Source organism: Carcharhinus amblyrhynchos, unplaced genomic scaffold (genome assembly GCF_965287045.1).
Source record: "Carcharhinus amblyrhynchos unplaced genomic scaffold, sCarAmb.v2.hapA scaffold_840, whole genome shotgun sequence".
Classification (NCBI taxonomy): Eukaryota; Metazoa; Chordata; class Chondrichthyes; order Carcharhiniformes; family Carcharhinidae; genus Carcharhinus; species Carcharhinus amblyrhynchos.
The window spans coordinates 52,659-62,347 of record NW_027650580.1 but is presented as its reverse complement, the minus strand read 5'-3'; the positions used below and the strand labels follow the sequence as shown (position 1 = coordinate 62,347).

Here is a 9,689-nt window from a genome sequence, read left to right as displayed (position 1 = left end):
AGAGAGAGAGAGAGAGAGACAGGCAGAGAGAGAGAGAGAGACAGGCAGAGAGAGAGAGAGAGAGACAGGCAGAGAGAGAGAGAGAGAGACAGGCAGAGAGAGAGAGAGAGACAGGCAGAGAGAGAGAGAGAGAGACAGGCAGAGAGAGAGAGAGGGAGACAGGCAGAGAGAGAGAGAGAGACAGGCAGAGAGAGAGAGAGAGAGAGACAGGCAGAGAGAGAGAGACAGGCAGAGAGAGAGAGAGAGAGACAGGCAGAGAGAGAGAGAGAGAGAGACAGGCAGAGAGAGAGAGAGAGACAGGCAGAGAGAGAGGAGAGAGACAGGCAGAGAGAGAGAGAGAGAGACAGGCAGAGAGAGAGAGAGAGAGACAGGCAGAGAGAGAGAGAGAGAGACAGGCAGAGAGAGAGAGAGAGAGACAGGCAGAGAGAGAGAGAGAGACAGGCAGAGAGAGAGAGAGAGACAGGCAGAGAGAGAGAGAGAGACAGGCAGAGAGAGAGAGAGAGACAGGCAGAGAGAGAGAGAGAGAGACAGGCAGAGAGAGAGAGAGAGACAGGCAGAGAGAGAGAGAGAGAGACAGGCAGAGAGAGAGAGAGAGAGACAGGCAGAGAGAGAGAGAGAGAGACAGGCAGAGAGAGAGAGAGAGAGACAGGCAGAGAGAGAGAGAGAGACAGGCAGAGAGAGAGAGAGAGACAGGCAGAGAGAGAGAGAGAGAGACAGGCAGAGAGAGAGAGAGACAGGCAGAGAGAGAGAGAGACAGGCAGAGAGAGAGAGAGACAGGCAGAGAGAGAGAGAGAGACAGGCAGAGAGAGAGAGAGAGAGAGAGAGAGCGAAGCAAAGAGTGGGGGGGGAGAGACAAAGAGAGACAGAATTAATTACAGAGAAACAGACATCACATCAGGCATCGTGCAGTTATCAAAATGAAAATCTTTAAAACTGTCGAGATAACAGGGACTCAGGAACATTCTCCCACAACGCTGGAGATTGCCTAACAGAATCCAAACCCACACGCACTGTGGGAGGGTCGGTGCTGAGGGAGTCCCGCACTGTGGGAGGGTCGGTGCTGAGGGAGTCCCGCACTGTGGGTCAGTGCTGAGGGAGTCCCGCACTGTGGGAGGGTCGGTGCTGAGGGAGCGCCGCACTGTGGGAGGGTCGGTGCTGAGGGAGTCCCGCACTGTGGGAGGGTCGGTGCTGAGGGAGTCCCGCACTGTGGGAATTATCTGTAAATATTTCATCTTCTTGTTCACTGCGATGTCAGCAGCGAAAAACAATTTCACATCAAGAGTTGACATCAGTACAGATACAGTCAGTAACACAGGGTGCTGGGGGGAGAGAGAGGGGTTACTGAGTGACAGTGTAAGGGAGCTGGATTAACATCAGTACAGATACAGTCAGTAACACAGGGTGCTGGGGGGGGGAGAGAGGGGTTACTGAGTGACAGTGTGAGGGAGCTGGATTAACATCAGTACAGATACAGTCAGTAACACAGGGTGCTGGGGGGGGAGAGAGGGTTACTGAGTGACAGTGTGAGGGAGCTGGATTAACATCAGTACAGATACAGTCAGTAACACAGGGTGCTGGGGGGGAGAGAGGGGTTACTGAGTGACAGTGTGAGGGAGCTGGATTAACATCAGTACAGATACAGTCAGTAACACAGGGTGCTGGGGGGGGAGAGAGGGGTTACTGAGTGACAGTGTGAGGGAGCTGGATTAACATCAGTACAGATACAGTCAGTAACACAGGGTGCTGGGGGGGGAGAGAGGGGTTACTGAGTGACAGTGTGAGGGAGCTGGATTAACATTAGTACAGATACAGTCAGTAACACAGGGTGCTGGGGGGAGAGAGGGTTACTGAGTGACAGTGTAAGGGAGCTGGATTAACATCAGTACAGATACAGTCAGTAACACAGGGTGCAGGGGGGAGAGAGGGGTTACTGAGTGACAGTGTGAGGGAGCTGGATTAACATCAGTACAGATACAGTCAGTAACACAGGGTGCTGGGGCGGGGAGAGAAGGGTTACTGAGTGACAGTGTGAGGGAGCTGGATTAACATCAGTACAGATACAGTCAGTAACACAGGGTGCTGGGGGGGGAGAGGGGTTACTGAGTGAGGGAGCTGGATTAACATCAGTACAGATACAGTCAGTAACACAGGGTGCTGGGGGGGAGAGAGGGGTTACTGAGTGACAGTGTGAGGGAGCTGGATTAACATCAGTACAGATACAGTCAGTAACACAGGGTGCTGGGGGGAGAGAGGGGTTACTGAGTGACAGTGGGAGGGAGCTGGATTAACATCAGTACAGATACAGTCAGTAACACAGGGTGCTGGGGGGAGAGAGGGGTTACTGAGTGACAGTGTGAGGGAGCTGGATTAACATCAGTACAGATACAGTCAGTAACACAGGGTGTTTGGTTTGGGGGGGTGTGGGGAAGAGGGGTCACTCATTGACTGAGTCGGGTCAGTGGGACAGGAGCGGGGTGGTGGGGGGGGTGGGTGAGGCAGTGCCAAGGGAGGGGAGGTGGGGTTTTGATGGCAAGGGAGGGGGGGGGGCAAGGGTCGGGGGTGGAGGCGAGGGAGGGGGGCAGTGTCGGCTGAGGGTCCTGGGTGGGAGGGACGGTTCGGGGGGGGGCGGGGGGGGGACAGTGAGGTGGAGCGAGCGTGGAGGGGTGGGCCCAAGGCGGGGCCAGTGGAAGGGAGGGGGGTGCAAGGGCAGGGCAGATAGGGGAGGGGCCGAGGTGGGAGGGGCTGGGGCGGAGCCTGGGTGGGGTTGGGGGGTGGGTGGAGGGACCAGGGGCGGAGCCAGGGTGGGTGGGGGGAGGGGCCGGGGGCTGGGGCGGGGGTTGGATCCAGTGAGTTGGGACGGAGCCGGAGTGGGGGGAGGGGCCAGGGGCGGAGCCAGGGAGGGAGTGGGGGGAGGGGCCAGGGGCGGAGCCAGGGAGGGAGTGGGGGGGAGGGGCCAGGGGCGGAGCCAGGGAGGGAGTGGGGGGGAGGGGCCAGGGGCGGAGCCAGGGAGGGAGTGGGGGGGAGGGGCCAGGGGCGGAGCCAGGGAGGGAGTGGGGGGAGGGGCCAGGGGCGGAGCCAGGGAGGGAGTGGGGGGAGGGGCCAGGGGCGGAGCCAGGGAGGGAGTGGGGGGAGGGGCCAGGGGCGGAGCCAGGGAGGGAGTGGGGGAGGGGCCAGGGGCGGAGCCAGGGAGGGAGTGGGGGGGAGGGGCCAGGGCGGAGCCAGGGAGGGAGTGGGGGGGAGGGGCCAGGGGCGGAGCCAGGGAGGGAGTGGGGGGAGGGGCCAGGGGCGGAGCCAGGGAGGGAGTGGGGGGGAGGGGCCAGGGGCAGAGCCAGGGAGGGAGTGGGGGGGAGGGGCCAGGGGCGGAGCCAGGGAGGGAGTGGGGGGGAGGGGCCAGGGGCGGAGCCAGGGAGGGAGTGGGGGGAGGGGCCAGGGGCAGAGCCAGGGAGGGAGTGGGGGGGAGGGGCCAGGGGCAGAGCCAGGGAGGGAGTGGGGGGGAGGGGCCAGGGGCGGAGCCAGGGAGGGAGTGGGGGGGAGGGGGCCAGGGGCAGGAGCCAGGGAGGAGTGGGGGGGAGGGGCCAGGGGCAGAGCCAGGGAGGGAGTGGGGGGAGGGGGCCAGGGGCAGAGCCAGGGAGGGAGTGGGGGGGAGGGGCCAGGGGCAGAGCCAGGGAGGGAGTGGGGGGGAGGGGCCAGGGGCGGAGCCAGGGAGGAGTGGGGGGAGGGGCCAGGGGCGGAGCCAGGGAGGGAGTGGGGGGGAGGGGCCAGGGGCGGAGCCAGGAGGGAGTGGGGGGAGGGGCCAGGGGCGGAGCCAGGGAGGGAGTGGGGGGAGGGGCCAGGGGCGGAGCCAGGGAGGGAGCGGGGGAGGGGCCAGGGGCGGAGCCAGGGTGGGGAAGGGCTGGGGGCGGAGCCAGGGTGGGAGTGGGGGGAGGGTCCAGGGGCGGAGCCAGGGAGTGAGTGGGGGGAGGGGCCAGGGGCAGAGCCAGGGAGTGAGTGGGGGGAGGGGCCAGGGCGGGATTGGGGGGGAGGGGCCAGGGGCAGAGCCAGGATGGGCATGGGCTGGGGGCAGAGCCAGGGTGGGAGTGGGGGGAGGGTCCAGGGTGGGTGTGGGGGGAGGGTCCAGGGGCGGAGCCAGGGTGGGAGTGGGGGGAGGGCCCAGGGGCGGAGCCAGGGTGGGAGCAGGGGGGAGGGGCCAGGGGCGGAGCCAGGGTGGGGAAGGGCTGGGGGCGGAGCCAGGGTGGGTGTGGGGGGGAGGGGCCGGGGAGGGCCTCCTGCCTTACCTCAGGCTGCGAAAGCTGGACGATGCCTCCTGCGGCTGCTCCTCCCCTCGATGGGCCGTTCCAGGGGGTAATCGAAGGACGCGGCCTGCCTCTCGTCCAGGGGTTCGTCGTCCTCCTCCTCCCCCTCCCCCTCCTCCTCCTGAGCGGGGTGCGGGGGGTGGTGGGGGTGGGGGGGCCCTGCCCGCCGGGCGGCCAGGCTGACCAGCTTGGCCAGCAGCAGGGGCACCAGCCCCCGGCGTGGAGGTAGTCCATGGCCCCCTGGTCGTAGAAGAAGCCCAGGAAGGCGGCGATGATGCGGTGGTGGCTGGCCCGGTGCGAAGGCTGCCTCAGCAGGCCCAGCAGCACGTCCAGGCCGCCCTCCTCCCTCACCCGGGCCCGGTTCACCGCTTCCCGGCAGCACAGGCACAGGGCCCGCAGGTGGGCCGGCCCCCCGGGGCCCCCGGCGTCCGAGCGCAGGGCCGCCACCAGCAGGCCCACGCCCCCGGCCCCCCCCACGCTGGGCCGCACGAAGCCCTGCCCGCACAGGTTGGCCAGGGCCAGCAGGGCGCCCTCCCGCACCGCCCGCTCCCGGTGGGCGGCCAGCGAGGCCAGCAGGGGGATCCCCCCGTGGCGGGAGACCTGGAGGGCGCAGGGGGCGGCGCAGGAGCGGGTCAGCTCGGCCAGGGCCCGGGCGGCCGCCCCCAGCAGCCGGGGCTCCTCCCGCCCCAGGAGGGCCAGCAGGGGGGGCACGCAGCCCTGCGACGTCAGCGAGCTGCGGTGGGCCGGCGAGTCGGACAGGATCCGCAGGGTCCGCGCCACCGACTGCAGGCAGTTCGCGTCCTGAACACTCGTCAGCAGCCCGATCAGGTGAGGGACGGCCCCTGTGGAGAGAGGGACAGAGAGAGTTAGCGATGGGGTTGGGGGGGGGTGGGGGGCTGCGGGGGCGCAGAGTCGGGGGGGGGGGGGGGGGGGGAGCGGGGGCGCAGAGACGGGGGGTGGGGGGGAGCGGGGCGCAGAGACGGGGGGTGGGGGGGGAGCGGGGGCGCAGAGACGGGGGTGGGTGTGGGGGAGCGGGGGCGCAGAGACGGGGGTGGGTGTGGGGGAGCGGGGGCGCAGAGACGGGGGTGGGTGTGGGGGAGCTGGGGCGCAGAGACGGGGGTGGGTGTGGGGGAGGGGGAGGGGGGGGCACACGGCCACAGGCGGGGGTGGGGGGGGTGGTGGGGAGAGTGGGGGGCGGTGGGGAGAGTGGGGGGCGCATGGCTGCAGACCTGGGGGGTGGGGGGGTGCACGGCCGCAGAGACGGGGGTGGGGGAGGGCGCACGGCTACAGGGCAGGAGGGGGGGGGGGGGGGGTGGGTGGTGGGGAGGGGCAGAGCGGGGGGGCGGAGTGGGGGGGCGCACAGCCACAGAGCTTGGGGGGGGTGGGGGGGGGGGGTGCAGCAGGGTGCACACGGCCGCAGAGACTGGGGGGGGGGGCGGGTGGGGGCAAAGGGGGCGCACAGAGACACAGAGCCGGGGCGGTGGGGGTTGGGGGGGGGGGGGGGGGAGCCACACGTCCCAGGGAAGGGGGGAAACGCTGGTTCCGCACACCTACCTGACTGATGGATAATCACCGAGTTCTCCGTTTCGAGGGCCAGGTTGCCCAGAGCTCGAGCCACCCGGTTCTGTACGCACAAGGTGCTAATTCCTTTCAAAATATCCACTGCCGAGACAGAGAGAGAGAGATTTCACTGTGTCCGCTAACCCCCTCCCCCCCTGGAATCAAACAATCCCGACAGCGCACACGGAGGCCATTCGGCCCATCGAGTCTGCACTGACCACAATCCCACCCAGGCCCTATTCCCATAACTACACGTATTTACCCTGCCTAATCCCCCCCTGGACACTGAGGGGCAATTTAGCACGGCCAATCCACCGGGGAATGGAACCCGGGTCCCTGTGAGACAGCAGCGCTAACCCGCTGTGCTGTGGGGAATGGAACCCGGGTCCCTGTGAGACAGCAGTGCTAACCCGCTGTGCTGCGGGGAATGGAACCCGGGTCCCTGTGAGACAGCAGCGCTAACCCGCTGTGCTGTGGGGAATGGCACCCGGGTCCCTGTGAGACAGCAGTGCTAACCCGCTGTGCTGCGGGGAATGGAACCCGGGTCCCTGTGAGGCAGCAGCGCTAACCCGCTGTGCTGTGGGGAATGGAACCCGGGTCCCTGTGAGACAGCAGTGCTAACCCGCTGTGCTGTGGGGAATGGAACCCGGGTCCCTGTGAGACAGCAGCGCTAACCCGCTGTGCTGTGGGGAATGGAACCCGGGTCCCTGTGAGACAGCAGCGCTAACCCGCTGTGCTGTGGGGAATGGAACCCGGGTCCCTGTGAGACAGCAGCGCTAACCCGCTGTGCCGCGGGGAATGGAACCCGGGTCCCTGTGAGACAGCAGCGCTAACCCGCTGTGCTGCGGGGAATGGAACCCGGGTCCCTGTGAGGCAGCAGCGCTAACCCGCTGTGCTGCGGGGAATGAAACCCGGGTCCCTGTGAGACAGCAGTGCTAACCCGCTGTGCTGCGGGGAATGGAACCCGGGTCCCTGTGAGACAGCAGTGCTAACCCACTGTGCTGTGGGGAATGGAACCCGGGTCCCTGTGAGACAGCAGTGCTAACCCGCTGTGCTGCGGGGAATGGAACCCGGGTCCCTGTGAGACAGCAGTGCTAACCCACTGTGCTGCGGGGAATGGAACCGGGTCCCTGTGAGACAGCAGTGCTAACCCGCTGTGCTGCGGGGAATGGAACCCGGGTCCCTGTGAGACAGCAGCGCTAACCCGCTGTGCTGCGAGGAATGGAACCCGGGTCCTGTGAGACAGCAGTGCTAACCCGCTGTGCTGTGGGGAATGGAACCCGGGTCCCTGTGAGACAGCAGCGCTAACCCGCTGTGCTGCGGGGAATGGAACCCGGGTCCCTGTGAGACAGCAGTGCTAACCCGCTGTGCTGCGAGGAATGGAACCCGGGTCCCTGTGAGACAGCAGCGCTAACCCGCTGTGCTGTGGGGAATGGAACCCGGGTCCCTGTGAGACAGCAGCGCTAACCCGCTGTGCTGCGGGGAATGGAACCCGGGTCCTGTGAGACAGCAGCGCTAACCCGCTGTGCTGTGGGGAATGGAACCCGGGTCCCTGTGAGACAGCAGCGCTAACCCGCTGTGCTGCGGGGAATGGAACCCGGGTCCCTGTGAGACAGCAGTGCTAACCCGCTGTGCTGCGGGGAATGGAACCCGGGTCCCTGTGAGACAGCAGCGCTAACCCGCTGTGCTGCGGGGAATGGAACCCGGGTCCCTGTGAGACAGCAGCGCTAACCCGCTGTGCTGTGGGGAATGGAACCCGGGTCCCTGTGAGACAGCAGCGCTAACCCGCTGTGCTGTGGGGAATGGAACCCGGGTCCCTGTGAGACAGCAGTGCTAACCCGCTGTGCTGCGGGGAATGGAACCCGGGTCCCTGTGAGACAACGTGGAGTCTCCGGGGCCAAAATGAAGTTCCCCATGAGGGGCTTAGCTGTAAGTGGGGGGTGGGTGGGGGGGAGATGTCTCTTACCTAGGGGAGCGATACCACCCAGCATCCGAACCTGTAAGAGAGAGAGAGAGAGACAGATTCAACTCAGTGTCAGTGTGGAAGAGCGCGAGGGGGGTGGGGGTACGGTCACCCCAGCCCCCCCTCCCAAAATGGACACAGTGACCTCTCATCCACAATTAAAAGTGATCCAACTCCTGCTCGCACCGATCCCCCCTAAGGCAGTGAGCCCTGACCCCCCCTTCCAGCAGGCAGTGAGCCCTGAACCCCCCCCCCTTCCAGCAGGCAGTGAGCCCTGACCCCCCCCCCCTTCCAGCAGGCAGTGAGCCCTGACCCCCCCCCCTTCCAGCAGGCAGTGAGCCCTGACCCCCCCCCCTTCCAGCAGGCAGTGAGCCCTGACCCCCCCCCCCCTTCCAGCAGGCAGTGAGCCCTGACCCCCCCCCCCTTCCAGCAGGCAGTGAGCCCTGACCCCCCCCCCTTCCAGCAGGCAGTGAGCCCTGACCCCCCCCCCCTTCCAGCAGGCAGTGAGCTCTGACCCCAGCCAGAAAGAGAGAGGCAGATTGCCTCCTAACTCCAGGGTGCCCCTGACCCCAGCAGGGTAACCCCTGACCCCAGTGAACTCTGACCTCAGGAGGATGAACCCTGACCCCAGCAGGGTGACACCTGACCCCAGTGACCCCTGACCCCAGCAGAATGACTCCTGCCTCCAGCAGGGTGCCCCCTGACCCCAGCAGGGTGACACCTGATCCTAACACTGACCCCTGACCCCAGCAGGGTGACACCTGACCCCAATGACCCCTGCCTCCAGCAGGGGGACCCTTGACTGTAGTGACCCCACCCCCAGCAGGGTGCCCCTTGACCGTAGCACTGATCCCTGACCCCAGTGACCCCTGCCCCAGCAGGGTGACACCTGACCCCAGTGTCCCCAGCCAGGTGACCCTTGACTCCAGTGACCCCACCCCCAGCAGGGTGACCCCTGACCCCAGTGACCACTGCCCCAGCAGGGTGACACCTGACCCCACTGTCCCCAGCAGGGTACTCCCTGACCCCAGTGACCCCTGTCCCCAGCAGGGTGACCCTTGACCCCAGTGACCCCACCCCCAGCAGGGTGACCCTTGACTCCAGTGACCCCGCCCCCAGCAGGGTGACCCTTGACTCCAGTGACCCCGCCCCCAGCAGGGTGCCCCCTGACACAAGCACTGACGCCTGATCTCAGTGACCCCTGACCCCAGCAGGGTGACCCTTGACTCCAGTGACCCCGCCCCCAGCAGGGTGACCCTTGACTCCAGTGACCCCGCCCCCAGCAGGGTGCCCCCTGACACTAGCACTGACCCCTGACCTCAGTGCCCCCTGACCCCAGTGGCCCCCCCTCACCTCACGGCGCGGCCCGGCCTGGGTGCAGCAGTGTTGGCCAGGACGCTGAGGCCGATCTCCAGCTCCGGGGGGGCCCGCGGGGCGGCAGCAGCAGCGCCAGCAGCGCCCGGAGGCCCCCGGCGCGGCCCAGCCGCTCCCCGCAGCCCGCCCTTTCCTTCAGCTGCTTGTGGCGGAGAGCCAGCAGCGCCTGCAGGCGGCGGCCCGGAGCCTGGGCCTGGGCCTGAGCCCCGGGCTGGGCCCGGCTGGGTGCGGGAGGCGGAGGCGCCATTTCCCCTCCCCACCGCCGCCACTGCCGCTGCTGCAGCCGCCGCGCTCTCTCTATCCGGTCCGCATCCCGCCCGGCGCACGCCGGGAGATGGAGTCCCGCGCTGACGTCACCGCCCCTCCGCGCACCCAGCAAACCCGGGGGCAAGGGAACTACAAATCCCACGGCGCACCGCGCGAGGGCGGGGCCAGAGGTGGGCGTCACGGCGACGGCACAATGGTTTAGGGAGGCGGGGTTAGCGGAGAGCGGTGAGATT

General features: G+C 66.8%; 1 pseudogene across 1 annotated transcript; it reads right to left on the bottom strand.

Annotated features, from left to right (window-relative positions):
• Positions 1-4,270: 4,270 nt before the first annotated feature.
• LOC145340204 (armadillo repeat-containing protein 5-like) lies at positions 4,271-9,485 on the bottom strand (annotated as a pseudogene). Its single transcript, XR_013886218.1, has 4 exons — positions 9,169-9,485; positions 7,819-7,849; positions 5,847-5,954; positions 4,271-5,134 (listed from the first exon to the last, which is right to left on the bottom strand). The product of XR_013886218.1 is annotated as an armadillo repeat-containing protein 5-like (transcript).
• Positions 9,486-9,689: the final 204 nt, after the last annotated feature.